Source organism: Mus caroli, chromosome 6 (genome assembly GCF_900094665.2).
Source record: "Mus caroli chromosome 6, CAROLI_EIJ_v1.1, whole genome shotgun sequence".
In the NCBI taxonomy this organism is placed as follows: Eukaryota; Metazoa; Chordata; class Mammalia; order Rodentia; family Muridae; genus Mus; species Mus caroli.
This window is the reverse complement of record NC_034575.1, coordinates 123,795,893-123,820,710: the sequence shown is the minus strand read 5'-3', so window position 1 is coordinate 123,820,710 and position 24,818 is coordinate 123,795,893. Positions and strand designations below refer to the sequence as shown.

The 24,818-nt window shown below is 49.3% G+C and overlaps 1 protein-coding gene across 3 annotated transcripts in view; it reads left to right on the top strand.

The window, feature by feature from the left end:
• Tspan9 (tetraspanin 9) overlaps positions 1 to 24,818 on the top strand; it is a 180,347-nt gene that overhangs the window by 17,469 nt on the left and 138,060 nt on the right. Inside the window, exon 1 of one of the 3 annotated variants that reach the window (XM_021165589.2) lies at positions 1,909 to 1,965. The exons of 1 other annotated variant lie outside the window; for it this stretch is intronic. The gene's annotated coding sequence lies outside the window, so the exon portion shown is untranslated. Of the gene's footprint in view, positions 1 to 1,908; positions 1,966 to 22,951; positions 23,107 to 24,818 lie in introns of those variants that run through there. One more of the 3 variants, XM_029478922.1, reaches the window with a different exon arrangement.

The window sequence follows — 24,818 nt, the reverse complement described above, 5'->3', positions numbered from 1 at the left end:
ACTCTCCTTACAGTCCAAGGCTCATGTGGAATCATGATCTTCCTGCCGTGGTTTCCTGAGTGTTAGGCATCATGCTACCGCAATGACCACGTCTTACAGTTTTGTGCGTGGAATCTAAAAAGAAACGTGCCCCTGATGCTATCTGTTGGTCCAGGACTTAGTGCCTGCTGGCTGGGTTTAACTGTCTACCGTGGTTTAAGCTTTTCTAGGGAAGGAGACAGGAACCTGCCTCAGGTCAGGCCCTTGTTCTGAAGGTACCTTAGCTCTGAAGCTCTGAAGCTCTGAAGCAGAGAGTTGCACTGTCTTTCCCAAAGGCTCTGGCGAGGATGCTGAGGGAAAAGGGAGGTGCTTGGAGGTCTTACATTTGGGGAAACTGAGGCTGACTCTCTTGATCCTGGGCAGTTGGGCAGAGGAGCCTGGACTCGGACTTTCTTGATCTTACCTGCACGTGGTTTGGTCTCTCATGTCCCTTCCATATCCTAGACTGTTCCTTTCCTTTTCTTCCCCAGCACTGTTCCCCACCCCTTTCCCCAGCTTGGGTGAGTAAGGCTTGCAATGAGGTGACCTCTCTGGCCTATAGGCTACTTGGCAGGAAAACATGTTCCCAAATGACCAAGACCATAAGGACTTGAGACAGACATGTGTGGGGTTATTTTGGGGTTGGTGGGTCGGGCTGAGCTCTCTCTGGCATGCTTGGCCTCTGGCCTCTCAGAGTTAACCAGAATGGAAGACTGATAAAAATCGAGGCTCCAGGAATAGCCAAGAATTCGCTTAAACCTCTGGGAAGAGGTGCCACTGCCCTACCCAGAGCCACAATGGAAGTGGGGCCCGAGGGAGGGTGGGATGGGGAGAAGGAAAGTTCCAGAGGCCTCTGCTTCCGCTTCCTCCCTCAGCCTGCCTGGTCAAGGGGATGGTGAGTACAGTCCACGGCTCAAGGCCAATCTGATAAGGAGCGGGACTCTGGAGAGGAATGTCGTTCCCCCTACTCCCATCCCTCTCTGGGTCACAGCCCTTGGCGGTGCCAGTGGCTCAGACACTATCTCTGAGTCTCACTATTTCCCGGTCCTTTTCACACTGAGGAATGTCAGGCAATAGCTCTGATGTCAGATCTTCAGGGAACTTTCACATCTTCCTGCCTTCCCTAGGACCTATGGGTGAGTATGGAGCACCCTTTCTGTGGTGCTGGGAGCACGCTCTCTGTGGTCTCTTGGTCCCCTTCCTCCTCCTGCTCCTCCTTTTATAGTTGAGGCGAGACCTCACCACATAGCCCAGGTTGGCTCCTGGTTCATGATCCCTCTGCCGCAGCCCTCCAGGGCTGGATGCCCGACATGAACCTTTACACATGCTTACCTGTCTGTCGGGAGCCACAGTAGACAAGTATGTTGTGGACAAACGATGTTAACTAGAGCAGTGCAGGGTGCAAGAGCAGAGCAGCACAGGGTCTTTGCTGGCTTCTCTGAGCCTTAGGGCTGTGTGTGTGTGTGCATTTGTGTGTGCATTTGTGTGTTTGTGTATGCACGCACGCGCTTGTGTGTGTGTGCTCGAGCATGCGCTTGTGCTAAGCAAGCATTCTACTCTGAAGCCTTACTCCCCAGTCCTTATTTTTGCTTTTATTTTTCAGTAGTTCTCACTTTGTAGCCCATGCTGGCTTCCAACTTTCGATCTTCCAGACCCAGTTTCCAAAACTAGGACTCCTGGCATGCACCAGCGTGCCTGGCTAGCCTTAGAGTTCTTTTATTTATAAAGTAAGGGGCTGCAATGCCTGCAGTGATTTCTGGCTGAAGTTACCTTGTTCCAGGGGTGGTGAGAGGAAAGACTTTACATGGTAGGATGGTTGTGCCACTTCTGTGCCACACCACGGGTTCATCTCCGCTAGCCTGACCCCATGGTGATTCTGTAACCTGAGGGTTCAAAGGTCGCATCAGTGTCTCAAAATCCTCTCCTGTTCTCCGGACTCTTCTGCCTGTAAGCATTGTTCTTTCAAGATATCAATTAATTTTAGCAACTTCTTTCCACTTCTTTCGCTTTGCTTCTAGAACTCCAGTGCCGTAGCTGCCAGGCTGCCAGTGCCGTAGCTGCCAGGCTGCGGTACTCCCTGTGTGGTTTGTGTATGTTGTGTGGACTTTCCTCCGTCTGTCTTTCTGTGCTCCTCTTTGGACAGGTTCTGTTCTTAGGTCTTCAAGCACGTGGCTCTTTTCTTCCGTGGTTTCTGATGTGAATGAATGGCCTCCGACATATGTCCCACCTCAGACACTGTAGTTTCCACCTCTAGGTGTTCCCACGAGACTTTCATATCTTTCCTGTCTCTTTTGTCCTGTTTCCCTCTTTGGCTGTAAACATGGCTGTAAACCACGTTCGTCTCTCCTTGTCTTCGAGGCTCACTATCTCTCGGTTGGCTTGGGGTTGCACCCATTGATCTTTCTACTGCTTTAGTGCTTGCTGAGGTCTGATTGGGTGCCCGGTGGTGTGAGTTTAGTATTGACAGACGCTGGGTTTTGTTACATTTCTTTAAATAGTATTGGGCTTCATTCCGGTATGCATTTAAATGACTTGGGATCAGTTTCATACATTTCAGGTTTGCTTTTAAGCTTCTTTAAGGGTAGATCTAAAGCAGACTTGTAGTCTAGGGTGAACTAGACCTCACTACTTAGGCAACACCCTTCTGAGGACTCTACTGAATGCCCTGGGGGTGAGGTCTCTCTCTGGATGTGTGCACTCCACAGATGGTTTGGGTATTGCTTTCCGGTGCTTTTCCCAGTACTTAGAATTTCACCCTGGTGAGTGTAGGGATCAGCTGGACACTCCCGGGGGGGGGGTCCCCCTGCACACTCTGCATTCTCTCCCCTCCGTCCCCCTTTCTCCAGTATGTTGCCCTAAAAGTCCTTGCTGCATGGTCTCTAGTTTTTGTCTCCTCAGCTTGGTGAGACCAGCAGACTCCACTTGGAGTCCTCTTAGAGCATCCGTCTTAGAGGAGCTGCCAAAGCTGTGGATTTGTGGTCATAGGACCCACCTCCTCCTGCGTTTCCCTTCTCAGGAATCTCAGTCCCTGCTGCCCCTAGTCCAGCAGCTAAGGCAGTTTCAAGCGTCTGTTTAGTTTCTGAGTTGTACTCCATCGTGACTGGAGCCCTGCATAGTTTTAAGGCTCCTCTTGGACCTCAGTTGTCCCTGGACCTACCCTTCCCCACCAGGGTGGGTGTCTTCAGTAAGATGTCTCACAAAACCCCAGCATGTCTCCCTCCCCCCTACCACCACATACAGTGTTATCTGTGGCAGTTCTGCATTTCTCTCTCCAAGGTGGCTGCCCCTTAACTACAAAGACAGTAAGGCACTCTCAATGCTTAGCATATAGTGAGTACCTAATGTTTGCTGAATAAATAACTGAGAATAAATGGGAGAAAACTTAAGCTACCCAAGGCATTTGGTAACTAAGGAGATTTTGGGTACTGTTGATTGCTTTGTTTTTGTTGGGTTGGAGCCCAGGGCCTCATGTGTACTAGCCAAGTGCTATGCTAGTGAGCCACAACCCCAGCATGTTAAGAACACTGCTAGCCTGGCTGCAGTCCTGATTTACTGTGAAGCAGTTTTTTTTCCTGTATCCAAGGGTGCTCTGGAACTTACTATATAGTGGGGGTTCAGAGGTTGGCCTTGAACTCTCAATCCTCCTGTCTGAGCCCCCCAAACGCTGGGATTATAGGTGTATACCACCATTCTCAGCTCAGCATTGGGTTTCTTGAGTCTGCTTGGGACACAGTCAAATCTGCATTCATCTAGGGGAGAGTGACTAGGAGAGTGGAGATGACGTGGCGTGGGAATTGGACGAGACTCCTAGGAGTGTCCATTTTATCTGGAAATTACTTTTATGAGGTATGATGGCAGAGGGCATACAAATGACAGCTTTCATCGTGTGTGAAGGAGAGCCCAGCCTGCAGATACAGGTCAGGGATTCCGGGGTACCGGAATTGAGTCTGTGACCAGGACAGGCTCTCCCACACTTTAAGCCATCCAACAGAGGACGAGGCACTTCAGGAGGTGGTGTGCTCTTGGGATCTAAGGAAAATCCCATGTCTGGTGGTGAGGGACGTTGTGTTTGGGATGCAACAGTGTATGACGTAATCTCTTAAATACTGTGTACTCAACTCTAAATCTTACAACCTAATTAGGGCCCTGTGATTCCTGTCTGCCTTTCAGTCTTCTGTCCCCAGTTCTGTACACACACACACACACACACACACCTAAAGTGTGCTCCTTGCCCCTGCGTGTCAATTGTGAGCACTATTTCCTTACCTCAGTAGGTTTCTTCTCAGGGGCCTGCAGCCTGGCAGCTACCCCCGCCCCCCGCCCCCAGCTGCCATCTGCTCTTGTCTTTAGCATCCCGACTGCCCTCTTGTCAGCAGCTCCTCACATCGTCTCCTTATTTGGACATACAATGTCCGTCCTGGAGATAGAGATGACTGACTGGCTCATGGCTTTCCCACCGCCTGCCTTCCTCACCAAGTGGAAGCCTGGTAGCTCTGTGAATCTTTCAGTCTGCCCACCAGGCTCCAGTGCATCTGGTCTAAGGAGCATCACTCACGGTAGATACCGCTGCCCTTGATCTGCCCCTTTGGGTCTCTTGGGTCTTCCTTGGGGGCCTCAAGGACTGGAAGCTGCCATTGGCGTTGTCACTCACAGGTTTAGGGCGCTGTGCACTGTGGGCTCAGTGTGTGGTTGTCTAGCAGGTGTCTGAGAGGTGGACCTTCAAGCTCCTCCCCTTTCCCATTTGCAGGGAGATCAAGCCATATTCCGCCCCAGGGAGGATGGTGGCTCTGTGGCTCCTGGCTGGAGAGGGGTGGAAGAAAGGCCAGTTTGGAAGGAATCAGCCAAAGAACCTTTTGGGTGGGGGCAGTCTTAGCTACTCTCAAGCCCTCGCTTGACCTTCTTGCTCATGGAACCTTTGGGTACCTTCTCAGCCTCACCTGTTTGCTAGGAAAAAAACATGGTGCCTGCCTGCTTCTTGTCCTTCGGTTTCTCTCCTAGTTGAAGGGGCACTGGTGAGTCAGCGGGGTGGGCTGTGGAGCAGGGGCTTTGTAGAAAGCAGTCAATCAGGGAGCTGAGTGCCTGCAAACACCATGGGCCCTAGACTCTTGCCAGCCTCCTCCTGCCTGTCTGCTCCCCTTAGCCATGACTACCAGAGAAGTTTACCACGAGTCAAGTCCTAGTTTCTTTCTCTGCAAAATGGGGAGGAAAGGGGGAAGGCTCCTTCAAAGGACTTCTGGCAGTAACTTCCCAGAGAAGGCCGTGTTATTGTGAAGACTATGGGAGACTTCTACCTTCCTAAGCTAACTGCCAACCCCTCTACAGACCACTGCTCCTTTATGAAGGAGAAGGTGTGGTATTTGAGGACTGGATGTCCTAGAGGGTTGGGGCTAGACTGCCTGTAGGCTGTAAACATCAGTGCACCCTTGGGAGGGAGCACTGGGCAGGAGGGGTGTTGTTCTTTGTCCTCAGCTGTATGCCCAGTGTTTACAGAGGCCTCTGATGGAAGCGGTCACTCGGCAGGTACTGTGACTGTGTGAATGGAGTCCAGGGACAATGGTCCCAGCATCAGGTGGGAACTATGGTGCTCCACCCCATCTGTTGGCTTTACACTTGATGAAGGCAAGTTCAGCAGCAAAGGGGTGTGCCTGAGGCCACGTGCTGCTGCTGGGATGGGCTGGCCTTAGAACCCAGGCACTCTGCTTCCTACTTGTTCTATCAAAGGATGTCAAGACAGGGATAGAGATGACATCATTGCAGCCATATTGAGTGTGCATTCTGTCATAACCTCTAGGGCTTTGGTAGCTGTGGGAACTTCTTCCTCCTCCCCTTCCTCTTCTTCCTCCTCCCCTTCCTCTTCTTCCTCCTCCCCTTCCTCCTCTGCTTTTCTTCCTCCACTTCATTTTTCTGTGGTCCTGGGAGTGGGACCCAGGGTCTCATGCCGGCAAAGCAAGCGCTTCACCATAGAGTCACATCCCCAGTTCCTTACCTACCTTCTTTCTTTCCCTTTTTTATTCTGAGTCAGTGTCTTACTGGGTAGCCCAGGCTGCCTTAGAACCTGCAGTGGTCCTTCTGCCTCAGCCCCTAGGCCAGGCTCCCATAGCCGCCTTCTTAGAATGCATTTTCTGAAAAGAGTTTTCCTGCACTTGTTCTTTCACCCTCTGTGGCCGACTTCAGCAGTTGCATTGTGTCTGGTCCAGAGTATGCTTGCCCTTGCTGTGAGAGCATTGAAAGTACAGTTGCCTCTCTGGGTCCACGGGGGGGGGGCAGTTTACAGGCTTCTCTGGGGACACTAAAGTCCAGCGATTCCCCAACTCCTGTGTGCATACAATCTATGCACTTTCCCTATCCGTTTGGATTGGTCTCAAGGTTATTTATGATTCAACCTCTTTCTTCCCCCGCAAATCCCTGAACCCTTTGCAGACTAAAGTCCTTCTCCTCTAGGAGGAGAAAGCTGTGGCACTTGGGTGTGGATTGTGTGTCATGATACTCAACACAATATAAATATCCTTCTGCTGCAATGTAGAAGGAATAATGACAGGAAGGAGGTCCGAACATGTTGGATACAGAAACAGTTTTACCCCCTAAATACTTTTGGTGAGCCCTCAGGTATGGAACCTTAGATATAGAGGGAGGGAGGATGCTTGCTTATACTTTTTGTCAGCTGTATCCATGCTATTGACTGCATACTAATATTTTACTGGACTTTTTTATCTTGTTTAGCTGTCTGTCTTCTCTGCACGGTTATCGGTGTGGAATATGTTCACTAAACTTCCTTTTTGACACTTGGTATGTGCAGGCAGGAGGCCCGAGGTCTTGTGAATTCAGGAGTGAATGGATGTAATATACTGGATTCCTGGAGGCAGGACCGTGCGCCTCTGGGTCTCTCAGTGGTTTTTCTCTTAGTGCTCAGGCCTCTCAGCTTAGGGGACTGGGGCTGGAGACAATGGTGAGAAGTCATTTCAGTCTTTCATTTCTGTAGGGTTCATCACAACGCCAAGCCCCAAATTGTATTCCTCTACCCCATCTATCTTGTCCTTGTCACATCTTGGTGACCTTGAGGTGTGGCTGGAAGGAAGACTGTTGGAGGCTTAGGAGGCTGGGGAACATCATGACTGCAGTCTGTGGGAACAGCACAGGATGTACTCTTTCCACCCTCACCTCTGCTGGCTCACCCTCGGATGACCCAGCTCTCATTCATCCCAAGGACCAAGGACCTCCTCTGGACCAGTCACAGAACAGGCTCTGGGGCTACAGGAGTGCAGCAGAGTCCTGTCCGCAAGAGCTTACATGTTGGTGGGGGAGGTAGATTGGAACCCTGTGTATAATAGGGAAGCAGGGTATACCTAAGAGCAGAGGAGGCCAGGAGATATAAAGGCCCCGGGGTACCAGCCCACGAGACTCTTAAAGGCCCATCCACCCTGAGCCCAGGGATGGTCACCAGGCTGGGATCATAGAGCCTTGAATGCCATTCTAAAAGCTACAGCTTGTCCTTGCCGTTTGAGACAGGGTCTCACAATGTAGCTATGGCTAGCCCTCTTGCTTGCCTTTGTCTCCCTGAGTGCTGGGATTTAAGGGATATGCTGTCACACCCAGCCAAAAGGAGGGAGAGGAGGTGCCACTGGGGGAGTCTGGACTTAGGGGTGGCAGCTGCCTTAAGTTCACAGCTGTGATGCCAGTGATACCAGTTCTTTCTCAGGCACCCACTGTGCCCGCCCTGCCCACTTAATCCTCACAACTTGGTCTCCATCTTGCTGAGGAGGAGGCTGAGGTGTCTAAGGACCCAAAGGTGCCGGTCAGTCTGAGTGTGTGCTCTGGGTCTAAGGCAGGGTTAAGCTGACTCTGTGCCTGCCCCTAGGCTACTACTCTAGCTAGGGGCAGGAGGGCAAAGAACAACAACAGCCCCTCTTCTCACTCTGGTTTGGTGGAAGGAAAGGCAAATGGGTTCCAGATGGAGGAGGCTGCTTGGGAAGGGGAGCTTGTGCCCCATCTGCAGACAGCAGTCCTCCCGCCATCCCGCCCCAGGACCCTGAGGCTCTGTGTTTGACTAGGCAGACTCACCCTGGCGTTTGGAGACCTGAGCTTTCTGCTACTGACTTGGGCTGGGCTTGAGCTCCTTGCCCCAGGCACGAGAGTGCAGATCACTGCACTTGCCCTCCCCAGGGAAGGAACCTCCCAGTGTTACCAAGGAAGTTGGCCCCTAAAGCGTTTTATCCTCCTTTTTTTTTTCTTCTTTTTTCTTTTTTTGAGATCTTCGGATCACAGACGGTCACTCTGTAATCCTTGAATTTATCACTCCCTAAGGAAGCAAGGAGGGTTTTTCTTCTTGTTTTAAAGAAAAGTAATCCAGGCTGGGAAAATGGAGGTCAGAGAGTGAGGCTGAGGGAGGAGCCAGAGAAAGAACTGTAGCCCAGCACTGAGGGGACTCTGCCTGAGTGGGGCACTGAGGAAAGAGCTGGTAGCAGGGGTGAGTTGGGGGAGGGGCAGCACATGCGCACACAACCGGATTTCTAGATGTGGGGTTTGTTACTCTTATATTGATGGAACACATGGGTGTCTGAATTCAAGGAAGTTCTGTTCCTATCCTCATGTCACACCAGCTGTCCCCAGGATTTGGGACTAGACTTGTGTCTCACACATGTATGCAAGTTTACATGCACACTCACACGTGCCCTCACCACTATCCCTACACAGCACATACACTTGCTTTTACGGTGTGGTGCTTGTGTGTGTGTGTGTGTGTGTGTGTGAGAGAGAGAGAGAGAGAGAGAGAGAGAGAGAGAGAGAGAGAGAGAGCGCACGAGCTGTGTGCATACTGCTCCAGGCCCAAAGAGAGGTGTTTGGGTGCATATTTGCAATTCTAGACATGAGCGTTTCTGATAGGGGTACAGTCTCTGCTATTCTGGACGTCACTCTGTGACTCGTTTACCCATTTTATGTAAAGAAGAAAGAACCTCGGGAGATTGACCACATAGTGGGTGCTACAGTACTCTCGGCTGTGTTGATTGCAGTGTCACATACCAGGTATGTCCTTACCAGGAGCAAAGGCAGGGAACTGGCGCTGCTGGGAGCATGCTGCTGTGGCTCCCTGCCACAGGAGGCAGGGCCTGGCATCTGCAGATGGAGCAGCAAGAGTGTCCTGACTTAGAGTATCTGCAATCAGCAGAACCAGCTCTTAGCCCCTGAGCCTGGGGGCTTGCTGTTGCTTTGAAAGGTGAAGGTGATGGTTATCACTGAGGGAAAGACTCTTCCCAGCTGCTCAGAGCCCTCGGGTTCCCAGCCACAGAGCCAAGTGACAGTGTCCTTGACTTTACTTCTCTCCTGGGAATTAGACTGCTAAGATGACTCTGCAGGTAAAAGCTCTTGCTGCCAAGCCTGAGGAATGGAGTTCAATCCCTGGGACCTGCATGATGGGAGAAAGGAAACAACTCCCACAGTCTTCATCTTCTGCCTTACACACGGGTGCACACACACACACACACACACACACACACACACACACACACAAATATAAAAACAAAAAGCCCAATAACCTAACCTGCACCACTGCCAACAGCTTCAAAGCACAGAATCATCACACAGCTGCAGAAATCAATTAGACTGTCTCTGCACACAGTGGCTGTGGAGAGGGAGGAAGGTGCTGTCTCCCAAGATGCTTCCATAAATTTGATCGAGCGTGGTACGGGGCCAGGCTGTTACTCATCCTGGACTAGGTCTCATCTTGTGGTTGAGAAATCCAGCAAGCAAAACCCAAGGGTAGTGAGGCAGGGCTACCAGGGGAGAGGTGGCCTGATGCTCATGTCATAGCTCAGCCTAACTTGTCATCCTTCTTAGTCTGCTCTGGCATCTTCCCAAGTTTTCAAGCTCCAGCCTTTCCATGCAGGTGGGAGAGAGGGACCAAGTATGGATAGTCTGCTCCAGCCCACAGTAGGTGTCTGTCCCCACCGTGCCTGTGTCTCCCTCAAGGTCTGGTTTATCCTTTCTGTTTAGGGCAGTAGCTTCATGGTGGCCTATGTCCCAAGGTCCGAGAACTGTCCATCGCACCCAGAGCCAGCCTTTTGCTTCAGTGTCCCCATGCATCTTGCTTATATGCTGTATCTTCTGGTTTTGGTTCTTTGAGATAGGGTTTCACACAGAAGCCCAGACTGGCTCTGGGGTCATCTTCCTGCCTCAGCTTTCCACGATCTGGAATCACCACGCTTGACCTGGCTATGTTTTTCTTTCTTTACCATGTTGTTCCAGAAATGACAACTAAAGTGACCCCCAAGTAGGGAGGTGAGAAGATAGCCCAGTTGCTAAAGTGGCACCTGTATAAAAGCCAGCTGTGCACATCTGTAAGCCCATCAGCAGGCCACATGAGCCTGAAGCCTGAAGATTCAAAGAGAGACCCTATCTCAAAACACAAAATGGGAAGTGACTGAGGAAGACACCAGGCCTACACACACACACACACACACACACACACACACACACACTCACACACACAGAGTAACCCCCACATAGCATATTGGTGTAATAATACTCCTTGAGCATGACTTTGTTCATTCTTGCCTTCCGTTTCTGATGTCAGCTAGACCTCTTGTCTGTGGCCAGCATATTGATGGATATGTGTTGAGACCCCAAACCTCTGCACCCATCCCTGCTGCTCTGGCATCCTGTGTATCTCCCTTACGTGTCCCTGCGGACTCAGTTTCTATGTCTCTTCTCTTCAAACCCTCCTGCATCCTCCTTTCACACGTAGCCCTCAGCTCCTGTGCTCACACTGTGTACTGTGGGCTGTGGACAGGAAGGAGAATTAAGATCCTGTCTTTGCTGTAGAGTCGGGTGAGCGGAGAGTAAGTGATCTGTCATTTCCACCACTGGGACAAATGTGACAGGGTGATGTAATAATATGTCATGTAGTAGGTGCTCTTGCTAACAGAGTGGGATGTATGGATCTGAACTAGCTATTCTGCATGCATAATGTATTGGTATTGGCTTAGTGTATGCTGGGACTCCTGTGTGTGTGTGTGTGTGTGTGTGTGTGTGTGTAGGCAATGCAGTGCTTAATCTTCCTTTAAATCCTAGGGTTCCGTCAGAACGTTCAGTACCATCGAGCTTTCCGTTCTTTGCATGCCTTTTCTCTTTGGAATCTGATGTTTTGTGAAATGCCTTATGTGCATTAGGCATTCTGGATTCTTTCAGTTGTGAAACTGATGCTATTCAGTTATTGGGGGAAGTTTTCTTGCATTATTTCATTGATGATTCCCCCATCCCCATTCTCTTTCTCTCTCTTTTAAAATTTGGACAGTAAATCCCCCAGATTCTTTCATTTTAAAAAATTGGTTTTAGTCCTCTCCTTTTCTGTGTGTGTGTGGGGGGGGGAGGGTAGAGAGATGTGTGCACACGTGTGCACACACACACACAGAGCGAGAGAATGTGAACACAGAAGCATGCAGATACACATGTGTGCAGAGTTCCGTCCTCCCTGTTACCCTGGTTGTAACGGGCTCCCTGCTTGTGCTGGGCCAGCTGTCACACTTCATGTGGTGCTTTCATCTCTGCCCCTGGTCTTGCTGTAGGAGTTCTGGTACTACAGTCCTGCATTAAGTGTCTCATTTGTGTGGGTTTGGGGGATGAGCTCAGGTCCCCACACTTGTATGGCAAGTGCTTTACCCACTGGGCTTCATAGCAATCTTTTTTCAGCCTTATCTTCCTGCTCTTTGGGCAACATGTGGGAAGATTGCTGGGGATTAGACCCAGGACCTTCTCTAAGGTAGAAGAGTTCTCTAATGCTATGGTGCATTTCCAGCTGCTACTCCCATCTGAATTAGCATATTTTTAAGTTCCAAGAGATGTTATGGTTTCAAGCTCTTCCTTTTATAGCACCCTGCTTTGGCATCATAGATACACAATTTATTACTTATTTCTCTGAGGACATTAGAGATAGTTTAACTTTTGGGAGAGACTATTTTTGCTATTTCTTGTGTGTGTGTGTGTGTGTGTGTGTTNGTGTGTGTGTGTGTGTGTGTGTGTGTGTGTGTGTGTGTGTGTGTGAGAGAGACAGAGAGAGAGTTTATATGTGTGTCTGTGTGTGTGTTAGAGTGTTTTCTGTCTCTTTTCCTCAGAGGCCTAGTGATCCTTGAAGCATGCTGGCATTTGAGTAGTGAAGCATTAACAAGGCAACTGGGTCTCAGTTTTCCCCCTCCCCCAACCACAGTCAAGAAACATCAGATGTGCTTCTGTCAGTGCAGTGGTGGGGGTGAGGTGGGCTAAGGGCACAGGGCAGGCAGTGGCATGGCCCTGTGCCATGTGTGTGTGTGTGTGGTGGGAGCGGTGGAAATCTCAGGGAAGGAGGAAGCAGGTCTGGCTGTCTGGCAGATTCGTCAGCTTTTTTTCCTTTGCTGTGTAAAGACACCCGAGGTGAATGCATTGATGAGGGGAAATGCTCTTTGGTGGCTCCGTGGTTTAGGAGGTTTTGGTCCATGATCAGCCAGCTCTGTTTCTTTTGGGTCTCTGGCATGCAAAGCTCTGAGAAAGCAAAGAGAGGCAGAGATCCAGAGAGAGGAAAGGATGCCCCAGCACACGCCCTGCAACGGAACATCCCCGTGTCCTGCTGCCTTCCGCTGGCTCTCCCCTGGCACAGCTTATTTGCCTGTACTTTGTCTGGGGTCCAAGCCTCCCCCTAACACATAGGCCTTTGGGGGACATTGTAGATCCAAACCAAAGCCCTGGAGTGGTCGCAGGCATTGTTTTAGGGGAAGGATCATGAGGTACTGTGAGCCCTTGAGATTCACTTGCCATTTCTCCTTGAAGACCAAAGGGCATCTTTTTCTACTGTGTCCTGGATGACACTGGAAAGTGAGCAACTAACTAGTCCTTTGTTGAGTGATCAATACTTAATGTCAGCTGCTCCATTCCTCGCCTTTCTTGTCTGGCACAAGATCCTGACACCACCAATTCTCAGACCTCTACCACATTCCCCAGGGAGGGGAGGCAGGGGAGGACTGCAGCTGCCATTCGAGCCCTGCCCCCACTCTGTTCTTGGATGCTTCTAGTAGCCTTTATGAGCCAGAACTCCCTCTCCTCAAGACTTTTGCCCATGTGACTCCTGCCCGCTCCTCCATATTCACTGTCAAGCCCTCTGGGGGAAGTCTTTGTTGCTGGCCTAGGTGCAGGGTGGGTCCCTGTGTTCTGTGTACTCCTGGACTGTAGATGTCTTCCTGCATGGCAATGTGCATCTCAACCGGTGGCTTTATACTCACTGGTGTGATTCTCAGACCTTCCTGGTCTTCAAGGGTCTGAGGGGAGAGGCCTGGGCTGTCCTCTCATCTCCACCCATCCCCTCCCTCCCATCCAGTCTAGCACAGCAGCGGGCACGTTTGCTGTAAGGACCTGCTTGTAAATATCTTAGGCTCTGCAGACTGTATGGTCCCTGTTGCAGTTCCTCAGATTTGCCCGTGTCTCACAAGTGCCCACAGACAATACACTAGTGAGTGAGCGTGGCCCTATTCCCATTATATTTATTTATGGATTCTGACATATAAATTTCATATAATTTCCACATGTCATGAAACACTATTCTGCTTTTGATTTTTTTTCAATCTTATAAAATATAGAAACCATTCCTAGCCTTCAGGCTGTACCAAAATTGGCAGTGGGTTAGCCTGGGCCCACAGACCCCTGACCCCAAGGCAGGGCAATGCAGCGCTTATGTTTTCAATACATACTTGTTGAATGACTGACTGACATGTTGGACTCTGGCAAGAGGCAGTGAGTTGTTGCTTTCCCGTCATGAACTCCATAATCTCTGTCCTTTATCAGATTCCCTGTAAAGTATGGAAACTAAGAAAGAGGGCCAGCTGGTTTGCTTTATTCGTATGTAACTCACTTTCCTAAAAACTTAACCCATCTTAAGGATTTTTTTTTTTTTTTTTTTTTTTTTTTTTAGTTTTAGCATTTCTGTTGTGTGACCATTACCGCTCTCACTTCTAGAACATGCTTGTTGCCCAGAAAGAAATCCCATTAGCAGCCTCTCCCGTCCTTTCTCATCTTCTCTCCCAACCCCAGCCCTGGACGGCACGGGTGCACCTTGTGTCTCTCTCCATCTGCTTTCTCTAGACATCTCTTCTAGATGGAGTCATGTAGTATGTGATATTTTGTGACTGGCCTTGAACTTGGCAGGACCCATGCCCTAGCATGTGACAGAATTTCACTTACTTTCTTTGTGAGCTATGGGGGGATTGAACCCCATCTCAACTCCAAACCGCTGAAGGAAGTTCCAGCATTGAGAAAGGCACATTGTGTGTGTGTTGTCTGCTCATCCCTCAGACAGGCAGAGTTGTCTGGAGGGTTCATTCACGAGCTTTTGTTTTGTTGAGGTTTTGAGATAGGGCCTTGCATGGTTACCTGGGCTGATCTTTAACTCCCAGTCTTCAGCAAGGCTCCGGTCTCAGTTTCCCAAGTAGCTACAAAGTAACAGGCTACCACTTCACGTTAGCCTTTGTTAAGGGAGTCTTCTTACATAATCCAGCTGGTGTTTGAGCTTCTTTTGTAGGTGAGAATGTTCTTGAACTTAAACCTTAAAGAACACACACACACATATATATATATATATATATATATTTAGATTTATTTTTATTTTATGTTCTTGATGGGTTTGTGTGTATGTGTGTTTGCATGCATGTATGTATGTGCACTATAATGTGCTTTTATTTCCTTCTAAGTTCAGAAGAGGGCGTTGGATCCACTGGAACTGGAGTTACAGACGGTTGTGAGCTGCCGTGTGGGTGCAGGAAACTGAATCCTGTTCTTGGCAAGAGGAATAAGTGCTCTTAACTTTTGAGCCATCTCTTTAGCCTACCTTGAACTTTCTTTTTAAGAACGTATTTATTTTTTGTATCTGTGAATGTGTGTGTGTGTGTGTGTGTGAAGAGGCTCTAGGAAGACAGGTGGTGGTGTGTTGCAGAATATTTGGTCACACTGTGAACACTGAGATTGTGATTTTTTTTCCATTTTTTTAAATTAGGTATTTTCCTCATTTACATTTCCAATGCTATCCCAAAAGTCCCCCATACCCCCCCCACTCCCCTACCCACCCGCTCCCCCTTTTGGGCCTGGCGTTCCCCTGTACTGGGGCATATAAAGTTTGCAAGTCCAATGGGCCTCTCTTTCAAGTGATGGCCTATTAGGCCATCTTTTGATACGTGAGATTGTGATATTTACTGAAAAAAAAAAAACAAAACAAAAAACAAAACCTGTTTCTACTTGTGGTGTGGCTCAGCCCTTAGAACACACCTTTTATCCTTCTGGCTAGAATACAGACACGCTCTTAGCACACACCTTTAATCCCAAATAAGGAGTTAGTTTGTAGTACCGTGTTTCAAAGTGATGCCACTGTAATTGAATGGCAGACAAAGTGACAAAGCAGAGAAAGATTTGACTGAATAGGATCTGTCCAACTCTCATTAGAAGAGAGAATAAAGGGAAGCTACTTGAGGGGCAGGCAGAGAGAAAGAGGAGGCAGTTTTTCCAGGGCAGTTGTAAAGAGACAGATTGCAGAGGGAGGGGGAGGGGGGAGGGGGGAGGGACAAGCCAAACACAGGTGAAAACAGAACAAGCCAGAGAATGAGGAGCCAGAGAATTAGAACATATTGCCAAAGTTAGTATGAGGCCAAGCAAAGCAATTTAGGAGAAGGCGAGAGAAGCCAGACTGAATCAATCAATCAGTATGGAGAGGAGTTTTGAGCCAGGACAGCTGATTTGAACCAGCTAGCCAGAGATCAGTAAGAACTAGAAAGAATAAGCTCGTTTAGCAGTGAGTCTCTGGGGCTGAAAACATTCTAGATCCAGATGAATTGTGTGGAGGCTAGAAGCAGACTTAGGCAGTAAGCCTCAGAGACAACAAAGGAAAATAAAATTTTAATATGGTGGCTCAATCCCAGCACTCAGGAAGCAGAGGCAGGTGGAACTCTGTGAGTTTGAGGTCTACAGAGCAAATTCCAGGACAGCTAGGGCTACTTATACCCTGTCTTGAAAAACAAATAAAAAATAAATAAATAGATAAATAGATAAATTAAAATAAATAAAAAAGTGTGTGTGTGTGTGTGTGTGTGTGTGTGTGTGAGAGAGAGAGAGAGAGAGAGAGAGAGAGAGAGAGGTGCCAAGAGAATCCTCATCTTGCAGTGTCCTTCACACTGAAGTCCAATCAGGGCCTGGCCCCTACTGGGCATTTCCATAGCTGAGACTCCTTTTAGCTGCCAGGCAGCTCTGGATTTCAGCTTCTTTTTGGAACATTGTTTCTTTGGCCATGCTCTGCTGCCAGGACCTGGGAGAGCAAGCTGGCTCTGTGGTCTGTGCAACAACTCTGGGAATATTTGACAACCACTCCCCATGACCTGCTGGCCAGTGCCTTCAGCTGCCTCTTGGCTAACTTCATCTCTGTGCCTGTTCCCTTTGGACACACTCCAGAGTGTAATGGGTTTTGTAGCCTTCTGGCCTCCATGTCGAGGTGGATTGGAGGGGTGGGGCCATATCACTACTACTGCTGTTGGCACAGCAGAATGAGTTGTAAACTTTTGGGACGAGGAATCTTCACCTTTTCAGGAGGAGGGTTTTGTGGAAGACAGTGCTCAAAAGCGAAGATAACGTCACTGTGTGATAGCAAGAATCCAGTATAGGTGGGGCCTGCCAGAGTCCCTCTCTCAGCTACCTCAGGCCAGAAGCTCTGGACCTCCTGATGGGCGTCACATGGGCAGTGTGCCCTGCTGGAAGGGTTGAGAGTGTTCCTCGGTGCCACCCCATCCTGACAGGGCTGAGCCTTTGAGCTGGTAGAGGGAGGTTGGGACAAGAAGCCTATTGATTGATAAAGGCACATCAGCAAAAATGACAAGAGAAGTTGCACTTGGTCATTAATGTCTGGTTCTCATCTTTGAGGGTGGCTCCCCACTTTTGGTGGCTCCAATCCATGTGGATCCAGCAGTCTCTCTGCTGCTATCCTTGGAAGAAAAACCTTATAGTTTGGGGGCTGGGGAGATGGCTGTGTGGTTACAAGCACAGGATGCTCTTGTAGAGGACCCAGGTTTAGGTCTGCAGCACCCACATGGTAGCTTACAACTATCTGTAAACCCAGCCTTGGGACTGCAGCCTTTGGTCTCTGTGAGCACTAAGGCGTGGAGGTGCTACACAGACATAGATACAGGCAGGACAGTCATGTATATGAAATAAATCTTTAAAAAAAGGAAACAAAAACCCGGTAGTTTTGTAACCATGAGGAACTGAGAGGCCCACACCAGGCATGCCGCCCAGAGCTCTCCATGGGAAGGAGCTGGGTTTGGGGCACTTCCCTCTCCCTCAGGCTCCTTTCTAACTATGTTCCAGCTGATTTTCATCCCTCCAGCCTTCTGCGGTGTGTTAGTCATTCAGAGAGTCCCCTGTCCATCTGTTTTGGGACTCTGACAGAGTGGGAACAGAACATCCTGTGGGATTTGGGCCTCCCTGCCTCCCTTTTGTGTCATCCCTGCCTGGAGGCTGAAGGCAGATGAGACCCAGAACATTTGCTGGGTGGGCCTCCCTCAGCAGAGCCGAGTTGTGCTCTTAGGTACTGTGAGCTCAGAGTTTGCCTACGGGCTTGTGGCTTGGTAGATCAGGTGGTCTGGAGGGGACAGGCTCCGTGGAAAGGCACTGCAGGCTAGGTCAGCACTGTTACTGTGGCCCCCACTCGCTCCCAGTTCTGATGATCTGGGAAGGATTCATATGAGTCACATGGAGTAGAGTTTATTGCAGAGGAAAGGAGAGAGGAGGGGAGGGGAGAGGAGAACACATTCAAAGGTGAGCAATGGCCAAAGGGGCCACGTCAGAGCCCAGCACATTCTTGGTGATGCGGACAAATGGCAAGGGATCTCTGTGTTGCTCTACGTTGAGGCCTACCTCATATCTTTTGGTCACGCTCTGGAACACTGGTTCTCAACCTGTGGGTCATGACCCCTTTGGTGGGTTGAGTGACCCTATCACAGGGGTTGCATATCAGATATCCTGCATGTCAGATATTTACATTATAATTTATAACAGTAGCAAAGTTACAGATATAAAGTAGAATTTGGAATGATTTCATAGTTGGGGGTCACCACAACATGAGGAACTGTATTAAAGGGTTGCAGCATTCAGAAGGTTGAGAACCGCTGCTCTAGAGCAAGCTGCTTTTCCCGAAGGGCTGTGCGCTGGTTCAGGTGATTGACAGACCTGTCCAGATGGGCTGTAACAGAAGGTATGTAAAGGCTCCTGCTAGACAGTAATCTTGTAAGGTTTAGTTAGGGCTTCTAGAGCCAGGGCTAGATAGTTATCTGTTAATGACATTCTGGGAAGCTCAGGATGTCACATCTCCACCCAGGGCCAGAGATCTGACTCACATCTCATTCTTTTGACCAGTAATAAAAAACCAAAAGAAAACACCTCCCTCCCCAAGCCCAAAACTGCAGCTCCAGATGGCTTGTGAGGGAAGGGGTCCAGGCCTGGTGTCTTCTAAGCCTGCTAATATCTCATTATTTACATGAAAATCTCACAGGCCCTGTTCATACCCTGACTCTGCCAGTCCTCCTGTGACCTTGAGCAAATTAGATGAGGCTTTTCCTTAACAGAAAGTGGGAACACTAAAGGACCTGGTTCACCCGGCTTTCAGATAGTGAGTGAGTGGGCAGAGCATCCGCAGCCCTGCCTGGCACAGGGCAAGCAGTGCACACCTGTCTGTGGTGGCAGTGGCAATGAGAGGAGCTGGAGAGGAGGAGGCTATGACTCTTACATTATTTGCTGCCCCTCCCCTCCCCCAACGAGAATACCTCTTCTGTATTTGCTGCCAAATATGGGAAAGCCACTCTACCTTTTGCCTTGGCAGCCTTTGGGCTCCGTAGCATGTTCTCTTACCCACTCTGCTCAGCAAATCACCACCCAGACACCATGAGAACCAGCCTTAGGCCACCAGACAGTCTCTTCACCTGTGACCCGTGAAGCTCACCCAGGTGACATTGACTGAGCTCTTGACTTGTGGGCTGGGAAGACAAGCTGAACACTGATTGACAGCCGGGGGAAGCTGAGGGTGAGGGTCTGGCAACCTTCTACAGGAACCCAGAGCTTTCAGAATGGCATAGACACAGGGTTTAACCCCAGGGTACTGTGGGCAGACACAGCCCCTTAGGTTAGCTCACCCACAAGCAAGGGGAATGTGTTCATAAAGTCCCACAAGTGAAAACTCCCCAAGTGCATTCTCTGACCCCCACCCCACCATGGTGGACAAGCTGCTGGGTCCTTTGTCCTCAGGGTGTTTAGAAAGTGACATGGTGTGGATTAAGTATCAGGACAGACACAAAGCGACATGAATAACTAGCCATTTTTGCTGTACCTTACATGTGCTGGTTGGGTGCCTAGCATGAGTTTTAGGGGGAAACTCAAGGCTTGGATGGGGCTTTTTAACTCCCTACACAGTTAAGAAGGCAAACTGAAGCCTGGAGGGACCCCCTCCCCAACCCCACATAAGAACCTGGCTCTAAGCCAGGGGAAGCCTGAGGACATCCAGCTGTCCTTTGATTTGGGGAGGCCTGGTAATCACATGATTACATGTGTACCTGTGGAAGTCCAGCTCCCCCTCCTTCCCTCCCACCCTGCCCATGCCTGGAGGGGCGGGGCAGTGTATTTAACCTGTGGTCCTTCCAGCAGAGGACGTACCTGCTTCCCCCTCGCTGCTGGAGCTTCCGTTCCCTTCTTACATCTTCCTCCTCTCTACAGCCATTAAGTTTGAAAGAAATAAACCTGCATCAAAAGGCGTGGGTGACCTTGAGCTTTTGTTCAAAATACAGATTTTTCTAAGAGCCCCCGAAGAGATGAGCTGCAGGAGACAGCATGTCGTGTTCTGGGAAATATTCCCGTGTGAAAGAATCTTTCTGAAGTGCTCTGCCCGGAAAAGGCTTAGGCCTGGTGGGCATGGGTCCCTGCCCTGGTGCCAGTCTACCTTGACTGGCTGTGTGACCTCAGGCCCATTGCAGCTCTATCTGGGCCTGGGCCTTGCTGTAATCCCAGGGTTTTGTGCCTGATCACTAAGGTCCTTTCAGCCTTGGAAGTTCTTCCACTTGAATTGCCTGCCTCAGGAGAGAGCGCAGGTAGCTCCGCCAAGTTGCTCTGTCTTTAACAGAGCTTTGCTTTTCAGCTGGTGCAAACTGGAAACCTTTACAGCATGCTTTAGAAAGCAGGAAGAATTCCAAATTCCTAGAGCCCTCAAGGGCGGCACTTTTTTTTTTTTGGAAAGAACAAGTTCAAACAGGGTCCTGGGGGTGGGGCTTCTCCTTTGCCCAGAAGTTCAGAGCTTTGGAACCAAGCTGGTTAAACCTGCAGGACCTGCTCCTTGCTGGCTCATCAGGACACTTGAGTGGCAGGAAGCAGTAGGCCAGCAGCTCTAGTCCTCTCCTGCTGTGGAACATTGACCTGCTCCAGCCCCATCTTTCCTTCTGAGCCCATCTGCCCAGATCCTGTGTTCTCCGGTCACCTGTTCAGCCTGAACTGTGTCCCATGTATGCCTCATTCTTTCCAGCCCTTCCTTGTATTTCTGTTCCCGTATTTTCCTGCACCCAGCCTTTTCTTCCCACCTACTTCAAGCTGGGATAGAACAGGAGGCTAGACTGGGTATAGAGTGCAGACCATGAGCCACACTCAGTATAAGCTATGAGGCTGGGGCAAAGAAAGGCACCATACCTCAACAGATCATAATACCTTGATTCAGCACCTGCCTGCTGAGAGGCCATGTGCTTCTACACCTGGGATAAAGACGTGCACCCAGGGAAGGGGCTTCGTGATGAGGCACAGCTGGCCAGCATTGGGTGATAATACTACAAGTCCATGTGCAAGAGAGATTGGATTCAGGGAACCTACGTGGGGCTGGGGACAGCTCAGCACTTGTCACCTGCTTCCTTCTAGGTTGTGGCTCAGTCCCAGGGGCTTGTCAAGTGATAATTTCCTCTAGGGGGAATGAAAAGTTTGGGTGGGTCTTCCTAAAGTCCCTTTCTGCTCTGCTAAGTTAATTGTCGCTTACCAAGTACCTTCTTAGAGCAGCTTCATGAAACCCCAGGCAGCCTTGATCTCATCACTTCCCCCCCCCCCCCCACACACACACTTGGCTGCTTTTATGTTGTTGTTGTTGTTTGCTTTTTTACTGTAATCCTCAGATGATGAGGAGAGGGAGACTTTGTTTTCTTTTGAGAGAGAGTCTCATGAAAACCAGGCTGGCCGGGAATCCATCCGCGCTGTCGTCAGAGACAGTGACCTTGAACTCCTGATCTTACTGCTTCCTGTCTCCCAGGTGCTAAGTTACAGCTGTGTGCCCCCATGCCCAGCCCTAGCTGGTTTAAAATATGATGAGTCCCATATAGACATGGATATATTCAGGCTCTGATGATATTGTTCAGGGTTAGAGCTCATGCCTCAATACAGGAGAGAGTTATAAACATGAGAATTGGGGCTGGGTAAGTTGAAAGTTATGGCCACCCTGACAGACTTGATCGATCTATCTATCTATCTATCTATCTATCTATCTATCTATCATTTATTTTGGAAACAAGATCTCAGTATACATAGCCCTGTCTGGCATGGAACTCACTACACTGGCCTTGAATTCAAGGAGTTCCACCTGCCTCTGCCACTGAAGTGCTGGATCATTTGGTCTTGACAGTGCAGGGATGTGCCTACACTGGCCTCCCTAATTTACATTCTACCCCCCCCCCCACCACAGACACTTACTGTAGACCTCCATCAAAGGACGTCAAGTAAAGCGCGCTCCAGGGGACACAGCTAAGAAGCCTTAGAGATAGGACACAGGTGGGGCTGTCTGACTTGAGGCCACGAACCACCTGCTGGTTTTCTGAGCCGGTCATGAATCCCAGCATGGAAAGGGCTTTATCTGTACCAGTCTGTGTCAAGTCTGTAGATAAGGAAGTTGGGAAGAAGCCCTGCCTCCCCCTTCAGGGACGGAATGGTCCTTGTTCTGTCTGAACGTGCTGTGGCTTTGGGCTGGTGCCCACCTGCTCAGACTGAGTCTAGGGAAAATGTCTTTTCTGCCTTAGTGCCGTGTCATCGTTCTGCCTGTTGCCTGTTTTCATGTCCCTTCACCCTGTTTGTCAGCTGGTGTCATCCAGGGCTCACCAGCTCTCTGTTCTTCGGAGAGTCTCCAAAATGCAGCTGGAGTTTTGTCTCTTAAACACGGAGGCAGGAAGCGGAGATGTCTGCTCGGGATGGATGCCTGAGGCTGGCCAGGGCTCTCTAGGGGCCGGGCAGGCAGGATGCTGGGTGTCTAAACAGGGAAGGGCCAGGGAGGGGGGCGGGGAGACTGAGGTTTCCTGCATTTGGTGTGTTGGTCAGTCCAGCTGTTTCCTGCTGATAGAGTGGTGGACAATGTCACAGTGACTCACCTCTGCTGTCCCTGTGAACAATGGCAGCTTTGCTTGGGGTGGGGGGTGTCAGCAGGAGAGTCTTGTCATTCTAGTCACATGCTTGATCCTCCTGGGAGGAGCCAGTGCACCTTGAACCTCTTGGATCCCTGCTGGCTCCTGGTACTCTAGAGCCCTGGCCTAGTGGGCGGCTTCTTGCTGGTCTGTTGTGGCCTGTCCTCACCCTTCTGTGCACAGCTCACTGGGATCCTGGACTCCACACTGACCCGCTGCCCGCCTGCCAGACTGGCCCTGCTTACTGTCCTCCCTTGCCCTGGGGCTGAAGTTCAGGGTTTGGCACACACATCACGGTTTGAGTCCCCGAAGGCATTTGGGGCTGGATAAGTGTCAGACAAGTGAGACAGCTGTTTGAGTCTTTAATCTCCTCCAGTGGCAGAGGATTAGACAATTTTTTGGTGGTTTTGTTATGTATTATAATTCTTTTGAAAGAACTATCATTTGTTTTGTGTCTTCTAGGTTCTTATCACAGTGTCTAAACACTTCTCCCCACTATTCGGTCACTAATCTTTCCAGAAACCCCAGAGGGAGGTGGTCTTACTGTCACATCACAGACTAGGACTCTGGAGTACCAGAGGGTGTGCCTAAGGTCCCAGATCTTTCTCGGACTCCTGAGACATAGGACTTTCTGGTAAGGACAGGGATATGAAGAGTTTCAAAGTAGGCGATGGCCCATCTGCAGTCCAGGCTCTTGGAAAGCTGAGGCAGGTAGATTTCAGTAAGCTTGAGGGCAGCCTAGCTTACATTTTGAATTCTAGGACAGCTAGAGCTGTGCAGAGAGACTCTGTCTCACCCCTTCCCTCAAAAAAAAAAAAAAAAAAAAAAAAAAAAAAAAAAAAAAAAAGCAGGTGACGGCCCACCTGCAATCCCAGCTACTTGGGAGGCTGAGATATGGTTGCTTGAGCCCAGAAATTTATAGCCAGACTGGGCAGCAGAAAACTGTGACTCTGTCTCTTTCCAAACAAACAAACAAAAAAAGAGGCAGGGGAGATGGCCCAGGGGTTAAGTTGTTAAGAATTCCAAATTCCTTGTTTGCTTTTGCATAGGACCTGGGTTCAGTTCCCAGTACCCACATTTTAGTTAAAAAAAAAACCAGCTGTCCCTCCAGTTTCAGGGGATCTAAAACCCTCTTTTTATCTCCATGGGCTTGCACATGATGCACATAACATACATACAGTCAAGAAACATTCACACGCATAAAATCTTTAAAAAAATTGATTAAAAATAGTTTGGGAACTGATGGTGGGAGGTGAAAAGGTTGAATAGGAATGCAGAGGGGAGCAGGGCTAATCTCTGCCTGCATCCCCGAGATCACAGCAAGGTACACCTAGCAGCCAGACATTAACTCATAGCCCCTCAGAGCACGAGGTAGTGGGACCAGTGCTGGCATGGGAGCTTCCAGAGCAATTCCAAGGTGCAATTCCACCTGCAGAAGTGGGAGCTGCTTAGCAAGGACTGATGCCGGTGTTAGAGTGCCCTTAGCTGGCCCATGCATGTCTAGAGCTGCACCAGGGCAGTGTTGCTTGTTACGGGTATTGCATTTATTTGGCAGCTGGTGTCAGGAGTCTTAGAAATGTCCATTCACAGTTCTGTTTGCTGGAATTTATCCCAAAGAAGTTATATATGTATGTACGTGTGTGTGTGTGTATTCAGTGAGACATCATCTGTAATAACAAAAATTCTAAGCATACAATAGAAAATGTATGCTTTTTACAGAAAGCTACAGTCAGATAGAAGTAAGAAGTTAGGTGTGAATGCGGGTGCGCGCGCGCGTGCGTGCGCGCACACACACACACACACACAATGAATAAGTGAATATAATTAAAAGAAAAAATGTTCTGGTGAGTATTACCCAGCTAGATGCATGTGGATAATAATAATGTGCCATGTATTTTAAAAATCTACAAGGAGGAATCTTGAATACTTTCACCGTAAAGAGATAAATGCCTGGGAAGCTCCAAACATTTAGCTGGTGCGAACATTATGCAGCACACACAGCTATTGAAATGTCATGTGACAGGTGGCCAGTATGTACCATCTATGTCTTTATTTATCAGCTAAGAAATAAATTCAGACTTGGTGTAGTGTTTCAGGCCTGCAGTGCTAGCACTCAGGAAGGTAAGACAGGAGGATTTGGAATTTAAGCCTAGCCTAGGCTACAAAGCAAGTTCCAGACTAGCACAGGCTAAGTTATCTTAAGAACAAACAACGAGGAAATTTAAATCTGTTGTGGGATGCCTTCACATGAGGGACTATTGTATAACCTTTCAGAGAAATCATGTCTTCAAACATAACATAGTAACATAGCTCCCAGTGCTGTGAAGGCTGAGACCGGAGGATAGA